The following is a 20,602-nucleotide window of genomic DNA, read 5'->3' as shown; positions in this document are numbered from 1 at the left end:
ACTAACTCCTATTTGAAAAGTCTCAATTTCCATTACCAGAAAACTAGATCATTTGAATTATTTTCATATGATAAACTACTTTTCATCAATAAACAAGAATAACTTGGTTAGACAGAAACAGTAGTAAGAATCTCAAGGACATTATAGTGAGTAAAAAAAGAAAAATATGTGGTTCATTGTATCCAAAGTGAAACAAAAGAAATATTCTATGGTGATACAAATCAGAACAGTGCTGGCCAATTGTGAGTGGTGACTGATGGAAGGGTATGTGAAGAGTTCTTGGGGATGAAGCATATTTCTGAAACTTAATTGAACCAGTGTTGTCAGGACATGCACATTTACCCAAATTCATTAAGTCACACAACTAATATGTGTGCTTTTCATTCTGTGTGCATTTTTTATTCCAATGAGAAAGAAAAACTATTAAGTACTGGATAGAGATGAGATTATATACTATCTCACACATTTTATAAAGATATTTGATATTAATATTCTTACAATGTACATAATTCTTATTCCAGAAATTGTACTTCTACTTTTTTAAAAAACTGTCTCACTATGTAGTTCAGGCTGGCCTTGAACTCACTATGCAGTCCAGGCTGGGCCTTGAACTCACTATGCAGTCCAGGCTGTCCTCAAATTTATGGCGATCCTTCTGCTGCAGCCTCCCTAGTGCTGGGGTTATAGGCATTCACAGCCACACCTGGCTCAGTTTCTACTTCTTAGGAAATAATCTTAAATGCTTAAAGTAGAAAGGAACTATATGCACTTATTGTCAGTCCATCATTATACAAAATCTACCAAAAATGTATACACACTTCAGGAAAAGAAAAACTTGAATATTTTAATACTAAATTTATTTAGACAGCATAAGATTAATGAGTTACCTTTGGCCTCTACAATTGTAAGAGGTGCTCGAAGTGGTAATCATTTGCTTCCTGACATTTATTAGTATGGAAAACTTCTGCTTGAGTAACCTTGGTCATTGAGATTGCTGCATGTGTATCTCCCATTTCTTCTGTAAAAGCCGACAATGTAGTGGATTTTCTGCGATATACAACATCCTCTAGGATCCCTCGTACAAGGGTTACACTATCTGTTGGAAAAAACACGACATTATTTTTCTTTTCCTACAATGTGTATACTTTTCTGGTGAATAAGTAAAAACTGGAGCCGAATTAAATAAACCCTCATTGTTACACTGAAAGAAGTGGCCCTTAAAAATATTTGTGTGCATGTACCAGCTCTCCTTGATGAATGTAATTAGAGGGTACTGCAAACATATCTAATAAAAAAATAAAAATACAGTTCTTCCAAAGAGTGCTTGGTAAAAGTGTTTATTATGTATCTATTTTATTTATAACCAGTATATTACATGTAGATTAATATATATGAATGTATAATTATATTATTGTAATTACACATTATGTACACATTATGTTATTAGGTGGTAAAAGTATAGCATGAACACGATAGTGCTGTGTGAATAAATATAGAATAGCTAGATATACGTGTGTGTAAATGAACCTGTGAATGTGTCTAGAGGTGTATGAGTCTAGGTCCATGTACAGTGAGAGCATGCACATTCATATTAAATATATAATTTCATTATCTCAGTTTTCATTATCTTTGGAAAAACTTCTTATTGAATGTTTTGTTTTACTATTGATTGACTTCATTGTACAATATTCTATGCACTCAAACTCTATTTATTGCACAAAATATTCCTATAATTATGACATCTTTCTGGACTTCTATAGTTCTCTGTACTTAGCTGTTATGTTGAGCCTGGTGTGCTTTTTTTCTATAATGTAAATGACATAGCTCCTAGAACAGCATGGGTTCTTTTCACATCCAGTGGGAGAGAGAAAGAATTCTAATCTTGGAATTAATTTCTTTTTCAAACTATCCTTCCTAATCCAACTGATTGAGCTACCTCAGTCTGGAAAAACTTCATACTTCTAAAAATTTCCAGTGCTACCTCATGTCCTTAATACCTGAAAATATTTTAAATTACAATTCTTGAAAAATCCTTACTATATTTGGCTTACAAATTTAAGATGAATCTTTAAAAGTTAGGGGGTAATTACTAGTTAATTCTGTCTCTGGCTGGGTTAGATTTCCAGCTTTGTTACCCAGGCCTGTGAAACCTGGCCAGGTTGCTTCCTCTTGTCTTTAAATTAGTGATAATAATTGGGTTGCATGGAACTTTTTAAAGATTAACTACTCTTTAGGTACATAAAATAGATCTTGCACATGTAAGAGAGCCACAACATAGTATTTATTTATATTTATTATTATTACGATGAAATTTATAGGATATGTGTAAAAGAAGCAGGTCTTAAACAAAATTATTCTTTTTTTAAAATGAAATACATGTTGGATAGTTATTCATGCAGTAATGGCTGTGTTATATTTTGTGTCTGGATGTCCCGCAAAGCCTCATATAGTCATGGGGCGGGAATCTTGGGTTTATGATTGATTCATGGTCCAATGTTGGGATTATGGATGTGAGTGCTACACCCGCCCTGGGGTGGGTACTTTGCATACAATATAAGCGGGGGAAAGAGGCTGCTTGATGCCATTCTTTCCTTTTCAATCTTGTTGCTTTTGCTGTCTTCCTCCCCCATGAACTATTGCCCTCTGCCATGTGTCACCCTGCCTTGGAGCCAGCTGAGTAGGGACTGAAACCTCCACAAACTGTGAGCTAAATAAACCTTTTGTCCCTTTATTCCTAGATGTCAAGTATTTTGTCTCAGCAACAAGAGAAAAGTAACTAAGGCAGGTAGCTACTAATACTTCCCTATTTTAAGAGAAACTATTGAAAGGTAAGAGATTGACCTATTTTAAAAGATGATTTAGGCTACCAATGGCAGGATAACTTGTAAAAATTATTTTAATGAATAAGCCAATCCTTTGTTAGTCATTCAGCTATTGAGTCAAAATGCGACTGTCTTTCCTTATTATGCTACATAAAAGGACAAAATAATACTGAGTAGTTTTAAACGTTAGTCACCCAGAATGATCAAATAAATTCTTGCAGTCCATCTGGAATCCTCAATTGATCATTTTAGAGAAATAAATGAAACATATTTGGGAAAATGAAAAAGCACTTTGAACATATAAAATCAACTTCACTAAGGACAGTGTCAGATTAAAATCAGTTATTTTATAGAAATTAATTAAGGCAGAGCAACTCAACGTTCCTTTGCTTTCTTAAATTGTATTCACTTTCATAAAATTTGTGTGTGTGTGTGTGTGTGTGCATGTGTGGCACTGAGGATCAAACCCAGGGACTTGTGCATGCATGACAAGAACTCTACCCCTGAGCCACATCCCCAGCTCCAACCTTCATCATTTAAACAATTTAATTTGTACACTTTCTATTTGGAATTTTTAGTATACAGGAAAAGTATTTAATCCAGTTCAGTGGAACAGTGTCATTCGTTATTGTGCTTAGCAGTTGTGTTGGCTTATTTGGACAGATAATAGTTTATTCCATTCCCAACAGTAGGTTAGCATTGTAAATGTCTAAATTCCAAGTGATAATTCTTTTGGAAAACACTTTATGCTTAAGGGAAGTAAATGTTGCAAATTGTTTAATAGACTGATGAACTCCTATTGTGGATCCAAAACATATAACTATTTCAAATCTATTTTAGCTAAATTTTAATTTTAATTTTAGATAAATGACTTTTTGTATTCACTGAGGATGAGATATATATATCTCTGTGTGTGTGTGTATAATTGCATGGTAGTGTCCACTTTTTAATATATAATTCACTCATATAGCTATCTTGTCCAATGCTAATATTTGTATGTGGTAGCAAGTATTTTGATGCAAGGTGTTTATCTGTTTCTAAAGTGTGACTACACCAATTCCCTTAGCTATCATTGAAGATGCAACAATTTTTAAAAGTTGAATTCTTTAAACAGCTTTGAGTTCTATGCTGAGGGTCATTAAGATCATACAACAAAACATTGCAATAAAACTCACCAAGAGGCTTTTCTTTTTCCTTTACTCAGGAAGAAGAAAAGGTTGAGCTAGGAAGATGAATATAATATTTTAAATGTCATAAAATAATTTAAAATTTAGGAGCTAAGAAAATCTGTCTAAAAAATAGAACAGAGTAAAATAGAAGTAATTGGAAACTCAAGAGCAAAGAAAACAAGTTCAAAGAGTTTGGATACAGGTACCCAAAGGCACTTAGGCAGGAACAATTAGATCCGGGTCTCTACAGCCCAGAGTAGTAACTAGAGTATACTGTAATCTGCACTACATCGCAAAATAACTACAAAAGAAGAATCCAAAATTTCTCAGCACATGGAAATGGTTAAGGTTTCAGGAGCTACCAATGCTGATTACCCTGATTTGATCATCATCACGTTGCACACATATGCAGAATTTCATATTACACTTCAAAAATATACACAAATATTATGTCAATAAAAGTATTTTCTGTCATAGAACTAACCAAATAAGCTAGTGTTTAAACTCTACTGAAATATATAATTGTATATACACATACATAGCCATGTCTATTAGATAAATACATATGAATGGGATTGTTAGTCTTTAGGGATTTTGTGTATTATTCAGCTCTAGGAGGGAATGCCAAACAGTGTCCCTATGCAACTTTACCAAAGTAAATAAATTCCCATGAATATGTTCATGTAGGAGAGCTCCTGTCACCCCATATTTTGCCAATGCTTAATATCAACATTCTTTCAATTTATGATTATGATAAAAGAATGCCATTTATTGCTTAATCTTAATTTTTGCAGATGAGAATTTTTCATGTATTTGATATTCTATTTTTTGTAAGATGTATGAAAGATTTTGAGCAGTAATGTAAAATACTTGGAATTTTTCATATATTTTAGAAAAGACTCCTTTAGACGTAACATATTTTCAAGTAGTTTCTCCTAATTCCCACACACCCAGCATTGCTGTGACAACCCCTTACTTGCAAAGGTTCAATTGAACAATTTTTTTCACTTTAAGATGGTACAAAAGAGATGTGTATTAGTAGAAATTATACTTCAAATTTTGAATCTTTGATTTTTTTCTGAGCTAATTATACACAGGCAGATAGTGTCTTCTGATGGTGGGCAGTGGGAGATAAACAAATGCTACTGTTTGAATAAACAAAAAACTTAAAGTATAAAGGACCTATGGCCATCTTCTTTTCCTTTTTGTTAAATGCATTCAGTATCAAATTTTAAGAAACATTTTTACATTAGGCCTTTTCAATCTCAAGTTCATAAATAGAATTCAAAGTATTGTTTTATAGTAATATAATTTTTTACCTTGAACATTCAGATCTGTAATGCAGGTTTTAATCTGCAGTGTAAAGTCAAAGCCAAAGTTAATTTGTATCTATCTATATCTATATTTATATATATATATATGTTTATATATATGTTTTTATATATTTATATATATAAAATGGATCCTGAATCATTTATTTAAAAAATTATCACCTCCTCTTTGATCTGAGGCACCACCATTTAAATAAATGATGAATGCAAAATTCTCATGGATTATAAATATATTAATCTTCCAAATTAGATCTTAATAATCAAAGCAACTCACATAAATACACCAGCAGGTTGCTTTGGAGAAACTGGAAATTAGAACTCAAATTTTGTCTGAAAATATAAAACAGCCAAAATCATCTCAAAAATGTTTTAAAAAGAATGTAAACTTAGAAAACTTACTTTACTATTTAGAAAGGCTCATAATAGACTTAAAGGGTTAAAGTAAGGATAGAATTAGGAAACTAATACACAAAGAGTGTAGAAACATCTAGGCGTGATGCCTCTTGCTTGTAATCACAGCACTTTGGAAGGCTGAGGCAGGTCGATGGCAAGATTGATCCCAGTTTGAGATACTTAGAAGGCTTAGAAAAACATTGTCTCAAAATAAAAAATTAACAGGTACCAGAGATGTAGCTTAGTGTGAAGACCCTGTGTTCAACTCCCCAATATCACACACACACAAAGGGAATACAGAAACAAACCCACCCATGCATGATTGCTCCATTTTTAACAAAAACGACATTGAAATGCAAAGATTAATTGCTCAATAGAAGGTTCCGGACCAAGTCTTTGTCCTTGTAAAACAAGGGATCTTCTGCATTTTTCCTTTATCCAGTCAAAATCACTTAACATAAACCAACGTTTTTTACAAATAAATAAGGTTCTGGATCAAGTGTTTATTCTTGTAAAACAAGCAATCTTCTGTAGTTTTTCTTTTTCTAGTCAAAATCACTTAACATAAACCAATGATTTTTACAACTAAATAAGGTTCTGGATCAAGTGTTTATCCTGGTAAAACAAGGAATCTTCTTTAATTTTTTTTTCTAATCAAAATCACTTGACATAAATCAATTTTTATAACTAAATAATGGAAAGTTAACACAATAACTCTTACTCAAACATCAGGAAAATTTTCTTAAGCTCTTGTAAAGATTTCTCATAGAAGAGAAAATTTAAAATTTTAGGCACAAGTGAAAAGAGCCTATTATAGGAGTAATAGAAGCATACTTTCATTAAAAATATTAATAAAACAAATATGTAACCACTAATCATGTGATGTCAGTTTGACTGGATTAGGAAACACCTACCAGATGGATAAAGCTCAAGGCTGGGTGTGTTTGTAAAGTGTTTTCAGGGATGATTAGCACGTAGGCCAGCAAACGCACAGGGGAAGACCTATCCCGGGTGTGGGGGCAGCATCCGACAGACTGGAATAAATATGGAATGAAGCTGGTGCCCGGTTTGCAAGAGCTGCAGCGCCCTTGAGCAGGTGCATCTTTTGCTGTCCTTGCTCTTGAGGTCAGGCTCTGGTTTTTCAGCCTTGCAGTGCAGACTCCTACCAGGGACTCTCCAGGGAGCTCCCAGGCCTGTCACCTTGAACTGGGCTCCATTCATGGTCCCTTGGCTTTCATCTTCTTGGACTACGCAGCCCTGAGCAGGTCCTCTGGCTCTTTGCCATGCAGAAGAAAGTTGTGAATTCTCCCACTTCTGAGTCTGTAAGATACCTAATAAATCCCCTTGCTTAATTGTACATTTCCTTTCTGTCGATTCTGCTCCTCCAGAGAAACTGAGCAGTACATTGTATTAGAACAAATAAAATGACCTAGAAAGTAGCAAGATAGAGGAAAGCAAATCAATAGAACTATTGGCAGAAATTAAACAGACATTTCAAAACATACAACTCTGAATTGTCAAATAGAGATTTTCTTGATTGCACTGGTAATCATTGAAATGAAAATTGAAGGCAGACGATAATATACTCTACAGTCACTCAATTGGCTAAAATTAAAGTACAGACAAAAAAGGAACAATTATAATCTTTTTATTTTTATTTTTTGGTGTGCTGGGGATTAACCCAAGGCCCTGAGCATGCTGTACCATTGAGTTAATGCACCTCTACCCTTACCATTGAGTTAATGTTCTACCATTGAGTTAATGCACCTCTACCTCTGAGAAACTATAATTCTTGTTCATTGCTACTAGAAGTTTAAATCTTTTCCACTACTTTGGAAGTATTTCTGTACTATTCACTAAAGCTAAGTATGTGAACCTCATGCCTCTACTGGTTGGTAACTAGTCCAAAATCATAGATATGCCACAAAAGAAATGTATTAGAAGTTCCACAGCTGTCCCAAACTGGAAACACACCAATGGACATCCAGGAGAAAAGGATTTAATAAACTGGAGTATGCTCACATCATTGCATGGTATACAGTAATAGAAATGAAAAACAATTGCAAAAACATGAAATCGTGAATGATAGAAACCAAGCACACATAATATATACTCTATAACTCCATTTATATAAAATTCAAGATTTGAGAAATCAAATCTTTGCTGTAAAGAAACAAATACCACCAAATACTTTTAGTGGTTCTAAAAAAATAAGAAAAATAAATAAGGAACCCAATGGCACATTCTGTTCCTCTTATGGATAGTAACAGTAAAGGGTTTAAGCAGAGTATCCAAAATAATGGCGCACTATGTGTTCATGGGATCAGATACACAGGTTGATCATTCTTCAATTCACTGAGCTGAATGCATAACTTGTGCGCTTTATAGGATAATTTTAATGATAATAACAATAATAGTAAGTCTAGACTCCTACATCTTCCAGTTTATTGACATCTTGCAAAATTCATCTCAGTCAGGAGCTTAGAGCCTATTAGAACTTTACAGTAGACAGTATCTCTTAAAATAACTTAATTTTTTTTACCTTTGGAAATACAGCTACTCAACCAATGATTTTTGATAAAGGAGATCCTTCCCACTTGACAATCCAGGAAGCAAAGGAACTCACATAATATTTACACAGAGCTAATTTTTGTGGAGGATATGATGAAGCCATTGATTACACATTGAAGGCATAATTTTTATTTGACAGATACTAAAGTACCTTCTTTAAGAGCATCTCTGTATTATGCAGGATGAAGCCAGCACCCCGCAGCAAACTGAGATTTGGACACGCAGCACTTTAGCAGCATGCAGTCAGCCTCGGCATGCTGTGAACATATTCACAGCAGCCTCATGGAAGTCCCAGGACTGCTGGGCCAGCAGCTGTTCCCTACCAACGGGGCTCCTGTCCTCACAGAGCAATCTTTTTTCAGTTCTCCATACAACCTTTTTATAGCATGAGGCTCCATTGCCACAAGGCTCCTTGACAGTTAGCAGTTGATTGAACAGAGCACTACTACTGAACATAAATAGCACCTAGTTAAGTGGACACATCATACCCACAGAAATAGCAATTCTGTTTTTCACAGTTGCTGGATGTTTTGATTTACATATAAATCAAATCAAGGCAAATATGTTTGAATCAGTCAATGAGCCAGAAAACTCTGTTCAGATGCATCTGAAATAAATAGGTACAATAGGATAATTAGAAAAATTAAAAATCCTAATTTTTTTATTTTAAAGAGAGAATAACAATAGGCAATGATACAGAATTTAAAAACAAGGCAATAGGAGACTAACAACAGTTAATATATTGCGTATTTGACAAGAAATCTTAACTTTAAAGCACATTTCATTGCAGGCTTTCTGTTACTCTGAAGAGCAGATTAATCACATTTCTAAATGTGATAACTTCCTCACTAGTCAAAAGAAAACAGGATTCATTTTGCAAATTTATCTTAGCAATGGAAAGACATGGAATTAGAAGTCAGGAGCCATTGATTTCCTCATATATTTCCATATACTACTAGGTGACTATACACAAGTAACTTATATATAAAATGGGGATAATAGCTACTTCTCACTGATTGCATCAGAACTGTTCAGAGAGCATATAAAATGACTGTATCTGGTGAGCCTTTACATATTGTAAAGCCCCGTAGAAGGGCAAGGTTTTAATGTATGGCTATAACCAAAGTAACCCTTGGATTCCTTCTGAATAATTGTATTTCTGTGGTTGCTTATATAACCAATACATAAAAGTAAATAAATATTATATCATGCTAGAAACTAATAAATAGCACTTCTTTTAAATAAACTACACTTTCTTATTTTTATATCACTTGCTTCTTGACTTTGTTATTTGACTACTTCAAATACATATATTCTCATTTTTAATTCCCATTTTTGCAGTTCTTCCCTATATATCAATCTCATATGTTCACTAATGTAACTTAAGACATCATCTCTTCAATATTTCTCAAGACTTATCTTCTTGCCTCAGTATAATAGCTAACTCTATTGATATCAATTTATATCCTATAAATAAATTTAAAATACTATACTTTATTTTTTGTTTTGATAGCCATGCATATGTTTAACAATGTTCCCAGAATGTTCTAGGTAAAATTGACATTGCTGTTACAAATAGGTATGAAAGAGATCATTATAACTCTTTCTTGCATGCACACACACACACACATACAGCAGTAGGGTTATGATCCTCTTCTTTCCAAAACACACATGCAGCCAGCCTTGCATGCAGCAATGCTCACCCTCTTAAGCATATTTTACACAAAGGACAATCCAGAAAACGTAATTTAATTTTTTAATTAAACCTTCATTTCTATTTAATTGCACACTACACCTTCTCCAGTGCAGAAACATAATGAGAAGGAAGCAATTTCCAACGTGCTTAAAGGTCTTGCACTGCTTCGAGAAGAGCTGGTTTCCATAGCAACTGGCATACCACCCTCTATTTATTCCAAATAAATGACAAATCAAAAGTGCAGCTGTAATATCAGGGGATTCTATTTCTCCCAACACAATACAAAACCACAAATACCTCCACTAGCATGGATGCTGCTTGCCATGACCTAACAAGGGAAAAACACAGGCTTCAAAATGTGGTCTGCGGCTGTAGTTTTGTGCACGCTGAGGACTGTTACAGTAACCTTGACTTCTAATTCTGTAAAATGCCCTTGGGTGAGAAAGCAAAATGGAAGGCATTATTTTCATGATGCTGGCTATTTTACACTGCAAATGAGACTCGTTTGTCTTAACCTAAGAAGCAAATCAAATTCTAAATCATGTCATCTAATAGCGCTGCTATCTAGATGCCTTCAACAGGATTGTTAATTTGGAAATCCAACATCTGCAAAATACTGATCTGGCCTATTAGGATAAACAGAGGTTTTCAGTCCATTTTTGCTCTCTCTACCATGCTTTCAGTTAAATGACTCTAGACCTGGAAATAGGTAAAGAGGTTGGTGAGAGTCTCTGAAGCTTATTCCTGACTGTACAGCTGAACATCAGTCTGGACAAGTTCAAAGCCTTGCCTTCTTTACACTTATGCTCATGAACTCCTTCTCTTGCAAGGTATACACACATACACACACATACCTCTTGCAAGGTACACACACATACACACACACACACACACACACACAAACTTTCCCAGTCAACACTAGAGTTTTATTGCCTGAAGAAAAACTATCCCCTTTTAAATTTTAACTAGCTCATAAATGATCTTATGAACTGTAACTTATAGAAAATTAATTATACATTTGAATGGAGATAGATATAGATTCTGATTTCCTTTCTCCATAAAAGCTCGCAATTTATAGTCAGAAATATTGCTGTTTGCATTCATTAGTTCTCTTTAAGAATATTCCAAAAGATATAGATATGCTACCAGCATAACCCCTGTGACGGTTTATGATCAGTTATCTCCAGGACAAATATATCTTACCCTCACAAAGTGGAAAGCTAAAACTGCCAATTAAAATACATGCCTCGCTGCATGTGGTTTGTTGTAGTTTTTATCTTTCCAATGAAGGTCAGAGGTCTCCGAGCAAGCCAGATTCAGTGGGTTGTTATTATCTTCTGACAGCTTGTACACTGAGAGTGTGCCATGTGCTTGTGACAACAGCCTCTATCTCAGGCCATCCTTCTGCCTACTGTGTGTCTGCAGCCTGTTCTTTATGTAGCAGAACAGATTAACAGGTCCTTCACTGATGGATTATTAATTTCTTTATAATTTTTCACCATTGCTGTTTTCTGACACCCTTATTTACCCCACTAAAATAAATGTGGAGTACTGAGGGCTAACACAGCCCATTTGAGATTCACCAAAAATACTCCACTGAATTTCTATGACAAAAAATGTGGATTCTATGATGAACACTAATTATAAACAAGACTCTCTCTTCATAAAATAGATATAATATACAAGACCAAATATAGATCTTTTTAGACTCATTTCAGTAATGATTTAGCTGAACAACTCTATGCTAACCAGTCTATTATGTATTGATTCATTGCTAACTCAGGTGTTAAGATATAATCAATTAGCACGGATAACATAAAATTGCCGCAGCATTAGCTAAAAATTGCAAACAAACCAATTCTTATGAATAAAAACACATTTTAAACAGCTAAACAGATACCCTCACTCAACATAATAATTTGTATTACTTTAGTGAATTAAATTTAATAAGAATGGATATAAAATTCAACACATGAACATTTCATAGGAGCAAAATGAATTTGTTTGTGAGTCATATATTTTTAAGTGAATGAATGCTACATGATTATAAAAAGCATATTTTTATTAGCAGTAGTAGCAAGAGTACAAGTTTACAGTACACGAGTACACTCATGGTGGGGAGTTGCTACATGTGCATTTTAATTCTTTTTCATGTCCTTCCCTTTCCAACCCCTCTCCCGCCCTCCACCTCTTAGTCCCTTCCTTTTTGCAAGATCTATCTTCTCATTTCCCGTTATCTTTTGCTCTTCAATTTACTTATGCTTTGTATTTCTCCTATAAAAGCTATCATAACATAGTTAAACTTATGTGTCTGATTTATTTCATTTAACAGTATGGTCTTAAGGTGCATGTGTTTTCTTAAAAATGATTCAGGCTTATTCTAGAAGGTATATGCAATAGGCACAATTGAATAAATAAAGCAAATGTACCAGCACAGGGTTGGTGCCAGGCAGGATTTCATTTTAGAGCCATCTATGGCTGAGGTTTCCGGTCAGTTCTTGGTCTGATGTTAGAAGCTTGTTTTGCTTGAGTCAGTCATTTAATGTATCATCATTAGCCTCCTGGAATAGGAGGTGAAACCTACCTGTCTCTCAGTGTTCATGTTAAGAGTTATGAGTAGATGAAAAAATTAAGACAACCTTCTCTACATTGCCTGGAATGCAGTAGGAAATTAAGGAACTTATTTACTCACTTCGCTCCTACTTCTAGCACAAAGACTGGAAAATTCCTTTTAATCATTGAAATTTATTTTCCCAATTAGGTACCCACTCACTTCCCTACTATCTGTTGTAGTATTCCTCTTGTTCCACTTTATCCTCAAAGGACTCTCAGAATTTCAGAATTCTTTGGGTCTTGTGATATTTTGAGGTTATACTGCAAGGGAGAAGTTACTTATTTTTAACAAATCTAAGACTTTTACCATTTTTACTACAACACAAATAATACTGAAATATATAGAGTGAGATGTTAATGTTTTTTCACTACAAACGTTCTCAAATTAATTTTTATCATGGTTCTACAGGTACATAGTTTTACAAAATCAGATCATCAATTTTTAGTAATTTTTTTTCAACATAGAAAATAAAGTCTTTTCAATTCCTTTTCTTGTTTGTTCATTGTGATGTTTACATCAGAGTAAAAGGTCTTTATTCACAAGTACCACATAATCTGAGCAATAACCTTCTATTTAATCATTCCTCAAAGAAATTGAGGGATTTTGCATGTAGCAAGGTTTTTACAGTTTTGACCACAATTTTCTCACCACCCAACTGACATTCAAAAGTCCTGTCCCTAGGATGGCAGGAAGAACTACCTTGGAGTGAGTGATAGCAAGCCTGCCCTGTCCCCTCCTGCCTAAATACTGGCTAAACCTTTCAGCTTAAAAATTGTATTAATCATGAACTCTCTGCCTACCCCTAGGTCTTCAAGATTTCTACCTATTTTCTCTTCCAGTAAATTTAGCATTTCTGCTTTAATATTTAGATCTTTGATCCATTTTAACTTTAAAGTGAAATTCTGTGGCATTTGTAATGTTTTTTTATTACTTTTATTCTCTTTAATGGTTTGATCAATCATACATTCTTGCATCTGGTAATCTGAGCGACTTCATTGAAGATAACAATATGTAATATAACAACCACTGTTAATTCCTATCATTTTGTTTCAAAACCTTGTATCATTTTATTGTTTTGTGTTGTTTTGTTTTTGTCTACGTTTTTATTTTGTTATTGTTATTTTTATTCTCTTGAAAAGGAAAAAAAGAAAAATATATTAATCAATGTGATGGTTAATCTTAATTTTCATCTTGGCTGCCTTGAGACACCCCTAGGAGATTAGTAAAGCACGTTTCTGGGTGTGTCTGGGTAGGTCAAGGACCATGACTGGGAACATCTGGTCACTGGCCTCTTCCCATCTGTCCCTTCTAACCCTCTCTGCTTCCTGACTGCCCCGAGGTGAGCAGCTGTCCTCCGCAAAGCCTTTGCTTCGTGGTAGTCATGCCTTGGAGCATGTGAGCCTTGGGCTGAAACCTCTGAGATTATGAGTGAAAATAAACTCTGCCTCTTTTAAATTGTGTATGTCAGGTGCCCTGTCCCAGCAACAAAAAGTTGGTGATTCATAGACTATGTTTTAGTAACAAATTAATCATACAGTCTACAGACATTAACTATATGATTCAATACCTTAAGATTTTAAGGTCATTTTTTCTAAATTTATCTGCAAAATCAATTTTCAAAACAATTCTAATGTACATTTTGTGAAATCGAAGGAGGTGATATTACAGTTTATAAGAATTTACATAGTAAAATAGAATTGTGGGAAAAGAAAATTTGAGGACTATCCCTATATGATTTTAGGATTTACTATAAAAGGATAGGGATTAAGGCAATGCAGTACTAATAAAAGGATAGAACCATAGATCAGTGCAATAGAAATAAGCTTCTATACCTGGATTTAATTGACTACCAACAAAGGAGCAAAGAAATGTTCTTTTCAACAAATTGTGTTAGAACAACTGGATTGCCAATGAGCCAGTTTGCTGGGCCTTTCATAAGAAAAGTCACAGACTAGGAGGCTAGAAAATAGAAATGTAGTTTTGCACAGCTCCAGAGTCTTAAACCCAAGTTCACGGTGTTAGAGGGGTTAGTCTCCCCGAGGAGCCTCTCTCTTGGCTTATAGACAGGTACCTGCACTGTTGTCTGTCAGTGTTCACACCTGGCATTTCTCACAGGCCTAGTCTCTTCTTAGAAGGACACCTACAAGATTGGATTCAACCTGAAGACTAGTATAAAAGACCACAAACTTTGTGAGTCCATTAAATTAAATTAAATTGAATTGAATTGAATTGAATTGAATTGAATTAGATTATAGAAGAGGCAAAAATATAGCAACAGCTGGTTAGTCACTGCCTTGGGCAGTGAACAAAGAAAAAGATGATTACAAAGAGGCATGTGAAATCTTTTTGGAGTGATGACAATATGCTATCTTTTGACAGTTACAGTAGGTGCCAGGCTATCGACATTTGTCAATACTCTCACATATTGTATTTAAAATACTTAACTCCGGAAAGAAAATAGTGAAGAGTAGTGAGATTTTATTAACTTTTCCCATTCTAAAGTTTATCCCTGTATGTGTAGATCAGCTCACAAGTGAACATGAAATTGAGACCTTTAAGGCCTTTGTCTTCCAAAGCAGGAGACAGGTAGGAAACAGCTCACACAAGTCTGCCACAGAAGCAGCAGGTGGGAAAGAAGTACTTGTTTTGAGGGGCTCTTGTAGTGGTGACACTTTGACGATCGTTCAATGGAAGCTTTTTTAGAGAAAGTTTTGATCCTTCCAAAGAGCACAGTCATAAAGGGGAGAGGGCCAATTTCCAGAATTATGACAAAATGAGAAAGTGTGTATTATATTCTGCATTTCCATTTCCCCCAGTCTGGTGCCACATGAGAAACAAATCACTTTTGAAATTATATTACCTCACATCTCTTAAATGATAGAATAAGAATTTCACTTTTAATGTCTAAAGCACTAATGATATCAAAGCTTAACCATTGCAGTAACCACCCAGGCAAAATGAAATTATAGACAAATTTTTTTACACTCTGCAAGAATTACTTTTGGTAGGAGAAAAAAAAAATCTCACACCGTAGTGGCTCTGAATTGACACTGCAGGGGTGCCATAGGATGATCCTTTAGTGATTAATGTAATTGATGTTTCCTTCTTAATCTCCAGTGAATATGATTTGTTATCCAGATTAATTTAAACTTTTAATTAGCATACAAGGCTATCCTTAGCATTAAATTATGTACCTGTACTGCAAATTGACTTTAAAAGTTATAAGCTACTTCCCAGAGAAAGAATAATGTAGTATTAATCATACTAATAATATGACATGAATAATGGTTTACACATAAAATACACAGAGAAAAAAAATTTTAGAAAACCTGTGAAATTATTCATTATTTTCATTGCAGCAAACGGAAAACATATGCAACCATTGAAAGTTATTAATTATATGTTTCTTAATTTGGTCTCCTTGAATTTGGTAAAATAGATTTCAAAGCAGTATACATGGCTGCATTTTTTTTCTGGTTTTAAGAACACATCAATAATTTTTATTTGAGCCTTGAACAGTCTGTGACCTAAGAAAATTAAGAACCACTGTACAAGACAATTGGCTTTTGCTAATAACAAAATGAGAAAGTACTTTCAATTTCTTTTAATTTGCATAAATTAATATATTGTACCTTGGGGCAAAAGCAAGTTGGTACATTAACTATGATGTAAATGTGATTGTAACCTAAATCCATTCATTCATCATGCAAATAAAATGTAATAATGATAGCAACCATTTTATAGCAACTACCATCTGTTAGACACCATCTTAAATGTTTCATTGGTAGAATGTCATCATTACAGTATTTTAAGGGTAATGTGGCTTAGGGATGCAAATGCCACTGTATGCAATGAAAATAGTTTGTATAATAACTATTTTCAAATTTCTTACTTGTAAATTTGATAATATCTCCATCAGAATGTCACATGTAATATAATAACCATGGTTAATTCCTATCATCTTGTTTTGAAATCCTGTATTGTTATTGATTTTGTATTGTTTTTTGTCTTCATTGTTGTTATTTTGTTATCGTTTTGTTTTGCTCTTTAAAATTAAGAAAGAAAAGAATGGCCCACAGAATAAGGACTCAGCACCTTCCTACAGTATAAGACAAGGTATTCTTTCCTTCATACAAATTGTTTCATATGTAACATATTCAGGTATAAGATGATGTGATAGTAGGTAGATAAGACATCTTTTCTGGCTTCTACAAAAGAAGACTTACAATAGTTTTAAAGTTTTATTCTGAAAGACATAATATTCTGAGGATTTCCTTTTGTTTGATATATCATAGGTAATTTTTTGACACTATGCAAGCTTCATTAATTTATAGAGCTTGAATTTATACAGCATTTTAATTCCCAGTTCCTAAGAAAGCACCATTTCAACTACTTGAGTTTGCTAATTCAAGGCTGAAAATGTTCGGCTCAAAATTCAGAATCTTATGAAACAGTTAAGGAAATCTCATACCACCTAAAATACTGCAAATTTATGATGCTTTAATTTGTAGAGTGAAAGAAGTTGAAAGCAAAGGATGAAAGGAAACTTCTAGTATTCCTGAAGTCAAACAAGATGTGGAAAGTAATGCCAGTCTGAACATATGTAATTCTAATGATGGTATGAAAATTTCAAAGGGAAATAATAGACAATATGCATATGTACCTTTTGCAAAGTATTCAGAATCAATGACCCCGTCCAAACCTTCCACTGTATAAGAACACTGATCCAAGGAATGTGAGAGACTTTCCTGATAAACATAAAGGTTGAGAACCAAGGTTATTTTCCCAGAATTTGCAGCTTCATGTTTAAAATATTCTTTCATTGATTTTTTAAAATTTCCACATATACAATTAGAGCTTGCACGTTAGGCAGATTCTGCAATTTGTTATGCTTGATCTCATGAATAATCTTAATAATAGTATTATATGACTGAATCCTTGACTTACCCTAAATATTTTACCATGAAGAAAGTATTATATCTACTTTGAGTTCAAGAAATACCATTCATTTTGTTTTTCCTGGATGTGATGTTTTTAAAATCATAGGAAATAACTCCATTTAATACACAACAAAAGGGCTATTTCAGAAAAAATTAAAGTAATTTGATCCTTATAAATTTGAATCTATACTGAAAATCAAAATTGCGTCTGCTAGGGGCTTTTTAGTGAGTGTGGTGAAGTAACTGTATAATTCAAGTCCCATTTTTTATCTTCTCTTACTTGATCTATTTCTGTAATCTTGGGGCTGGGGATTTAGCTCACTGACACAGTGCCTACCAGGCAAGTTCAAGGTCATGAGTTCGATTCCTGGTACCGGAAGAAAAACAAAACACAAACAAAAAAATGTGCAATATTTCTGTAATCTTTAGCCTTACAAAATGATCACCTATATTCACCTAATTCTTGTTCTTCTTAATTGCAGAATTGTATGTATGTATGTATGTATATAAAAAGTTTAAGCAGGTTTTAACACATTAAATAGAAATGGCACATTAAATATCTCAATAGAGGATTTCATACAAGGGAGAAATTCCATCAAATTTTGTCAAATAAGAATTCTGTCTCCAAGGTTGTAAGGGAACAACTTCTTTAACAGGTAGTAACAGAGAATTTTGGTAGTGTGATGTGTACAGCAGAGTTTGGAAAGCACCCCAAACTCTGTATCATACATTCACAATCCATCAGTAATGTGACCCTAATCCCTTTTTTTAATCCCTGTCCTTCTGTCCTTCTCTCTTCTATGTTATGTATTTCAATCTTCAATTGTTTCTCAAATCCATGTCATACTTCTGATCATTGGCGTGATACTTTTCTACCACAGTGTGTTTAGTTTTATATTTACTTATCGATCTTTGTATTAGACACAGTGTCCTTAAATTCATAGACTAAATGTATTTTCCACTCCTTGTTCTATTTCCAGGTAACAATGATATAGGAAAAATATGCTCTTGACATATTATATGTCAAATGTGCTAAGTTCATGGTCTCACAGCATTGAGCAATGAAGTCATGAACCACAGAAGGAAATTAGAGGAGTTTTATTGGAAATGAGAAGAAGAGTAGCTCCTGGATTTCCAAGAGGGGCTCCAAATGGGTTGCTAGCATGGCTCCTTCACAGGGATAATTTATACAGCAAAATCACACTGCAGTTACAATGGAGGTAGGACTATAATCAACCTATAGGATTACAAGTATAGCTGCTTAGTTAATACTGACCCAATAGAAAAATGAGTCATGTAGCAAGGGTACATGTAAAGAACAAAGACATTTTTGGGAAGGAGTGGATTTAGGAGTTCTGGTCACCCATCTGGGCATCTGATGCCTACCTGGACTTATAGGAGAAGATGGTGCTCATTAAAGTAAAATCTCAAGTTATTGTTTATCTCTTAGGCTACCCATTGCAGCTCGATCTTGAGGCCTAGCCTTCTACAGGTGCACCTCCAGCCACAATTTTGATGTCTTTAGTGTTTGTGATGATTCCCTTGAAGGCTACACCCCTCTCTGACTGCATTAATTTCTATCTAACCTACTGTCTATAATAGCAAAACCGTGACTACCATGAAGTTAATCCCATTATAACAGCTGCATAACTTAAGAAGAATATAGATTAAGTTTTACCACAGCTCACAGTATGTATGGATTGCTTGGGTAAATGGATGGAAGAAGGATTTTGTAAACTATGAAAACAAACCTTTATGATGACATTTTTGGGGTAGGCTTTAACAGATAGCACATTGATTTGAAAAATGCTGGAAAATGACCCTAAAAAAAAAAAAGCCAAAATAAATAATGGAGGCATGTGTAAAAAATGATCGATCTTATCTGGTCAGAATAACAGGAAGAAAATGGGAAGGAAAAAAATGGCTTAGATTAGACTTTAGAACATCCTGGGGTTTAACAGAATTTATTTGGGAAGTAATATAGCAAATGTATTGGTATCTTATGTAAGTTTAAGTAGAACACCAGGGAATAATTAGTCTGAAAATTTTAATTTAAGTGCAATATAATTAAAATAATATTTAACAGATTCCTTACACATAGCAGAAGCTAAACACATTTTATTGACTAATAGGTGAATTAATGAGCTTCATTTCAAAAATAAGTTTTCAGAACTGTGCAAAATGTAGCATAAAGAAAATAAACCAGTTTGGGTTCTGTGCCTCATAAGCTACTAGCTGAAAGACTGAACTTTTTCAATGATCAGTTTAAGTAAATTTTCACCAATGTTGACATAAATTACATACATACCTCCAAAATGCATATATTAAACCCTAGCCCCAAGAGGAAGACACTAAATAGTGGAGCTTTTGTGAGGTTATTAGCTGTAGATGACAACAAGAAAGTACAGTATGCATGATAGGATTCGTTTCCATACAAGAGAGAGAGAGACACTCGAACTTCTCACCACATGAGGACCCACTGAGAAAGTGGTTATATGGAAACCAGCAAGCCCGCACCAGAGCATTACCACACTGGCACCCCCATCTTGACTTCCCATTTTCCCTGAAAAATACGTATTTTTTTTGTAAACTACCCTAGTGGTGGTATTTTGTTAAAACAGATTTCCATAGCCTGAATTATGTTGGTGTTATGCAAAAATGCATATTACTTAGTACCCCATGAGATACTATTAAATCCTGGGGCCTTTGAGAAAGTGAATAAGTCATAAGACCTCCACCCTCATGACCTGGATTGCTCGGCATGTAAAAGAGAATGAAGAGAATTCCCCTCCTTTCCTCACTGAGAAGATAGTATAAAGGGGTCATGTATGGCACAGCATAAGTTCTCATCAAACACCAAGCTTGCTGCTACCTCAATCTTGGACTCCTCAGCCTCCAAACAGAAGGGCTATATTATAAATTACAAAGGTTATAAACCACTGCATCTCAAGTATTCTGCTACCTTAGCCTAAATGAACAAATGTACAACCTAAGCTAGGACAAAAACTATATAAATGATAGATAGATGATAGATAAATTACTAGACTTACAAAAATAAGAGACAAT

The 20,602-nt window shown here is 34.2% G+C and overlaps 1 long non-coding RNA gene across 1 annotated transcript in view; it reads right to left on the bottom strand.

Moving 5' to 3' along the window:
* The window catches only part of LOC102013950, an 11,006-nt gene extending 3,880 nt beyond the window's left edge, over window positions 1–7,126 (bottom strand). The window contains exons 1-2 of the long non-coding RNA XR_261194.1: window positions 6,630–7,126; window positions 888–1,096 (exon numbers count right to left, since the gene is read on the bottom strand). This is a non-coding gene — a long non-coding RNA (uncharacterized LOC102013950). The remainder of the gene's footprint in view (window positions 1–887; window positions 1,097–6,629) is intronic.
* Between the last annotated feature and the right edge of the window lie 13,476 nt (window positions 7,127–20,602).

Source organism: Chinchilla lanigera, unplaced genomic scaffold (genome assembly GCF_000276665.1).
Source record: "Chinchilla lanigera isolate Chin_1 unplaced genomic scaffold, ChiLan1.0 scaffold00025, whole genome shotgun sequence".
Classification (NCBI taxonomy): Eukaryota; Metazoa; Chordata; class Mammalia; order Rodentia; family Chinchillidae; genus Chinchilla; species Chinchilla lanigera.
This window is presented reverse-complemented; position numbering and strand designations above follow the sequence as displayed.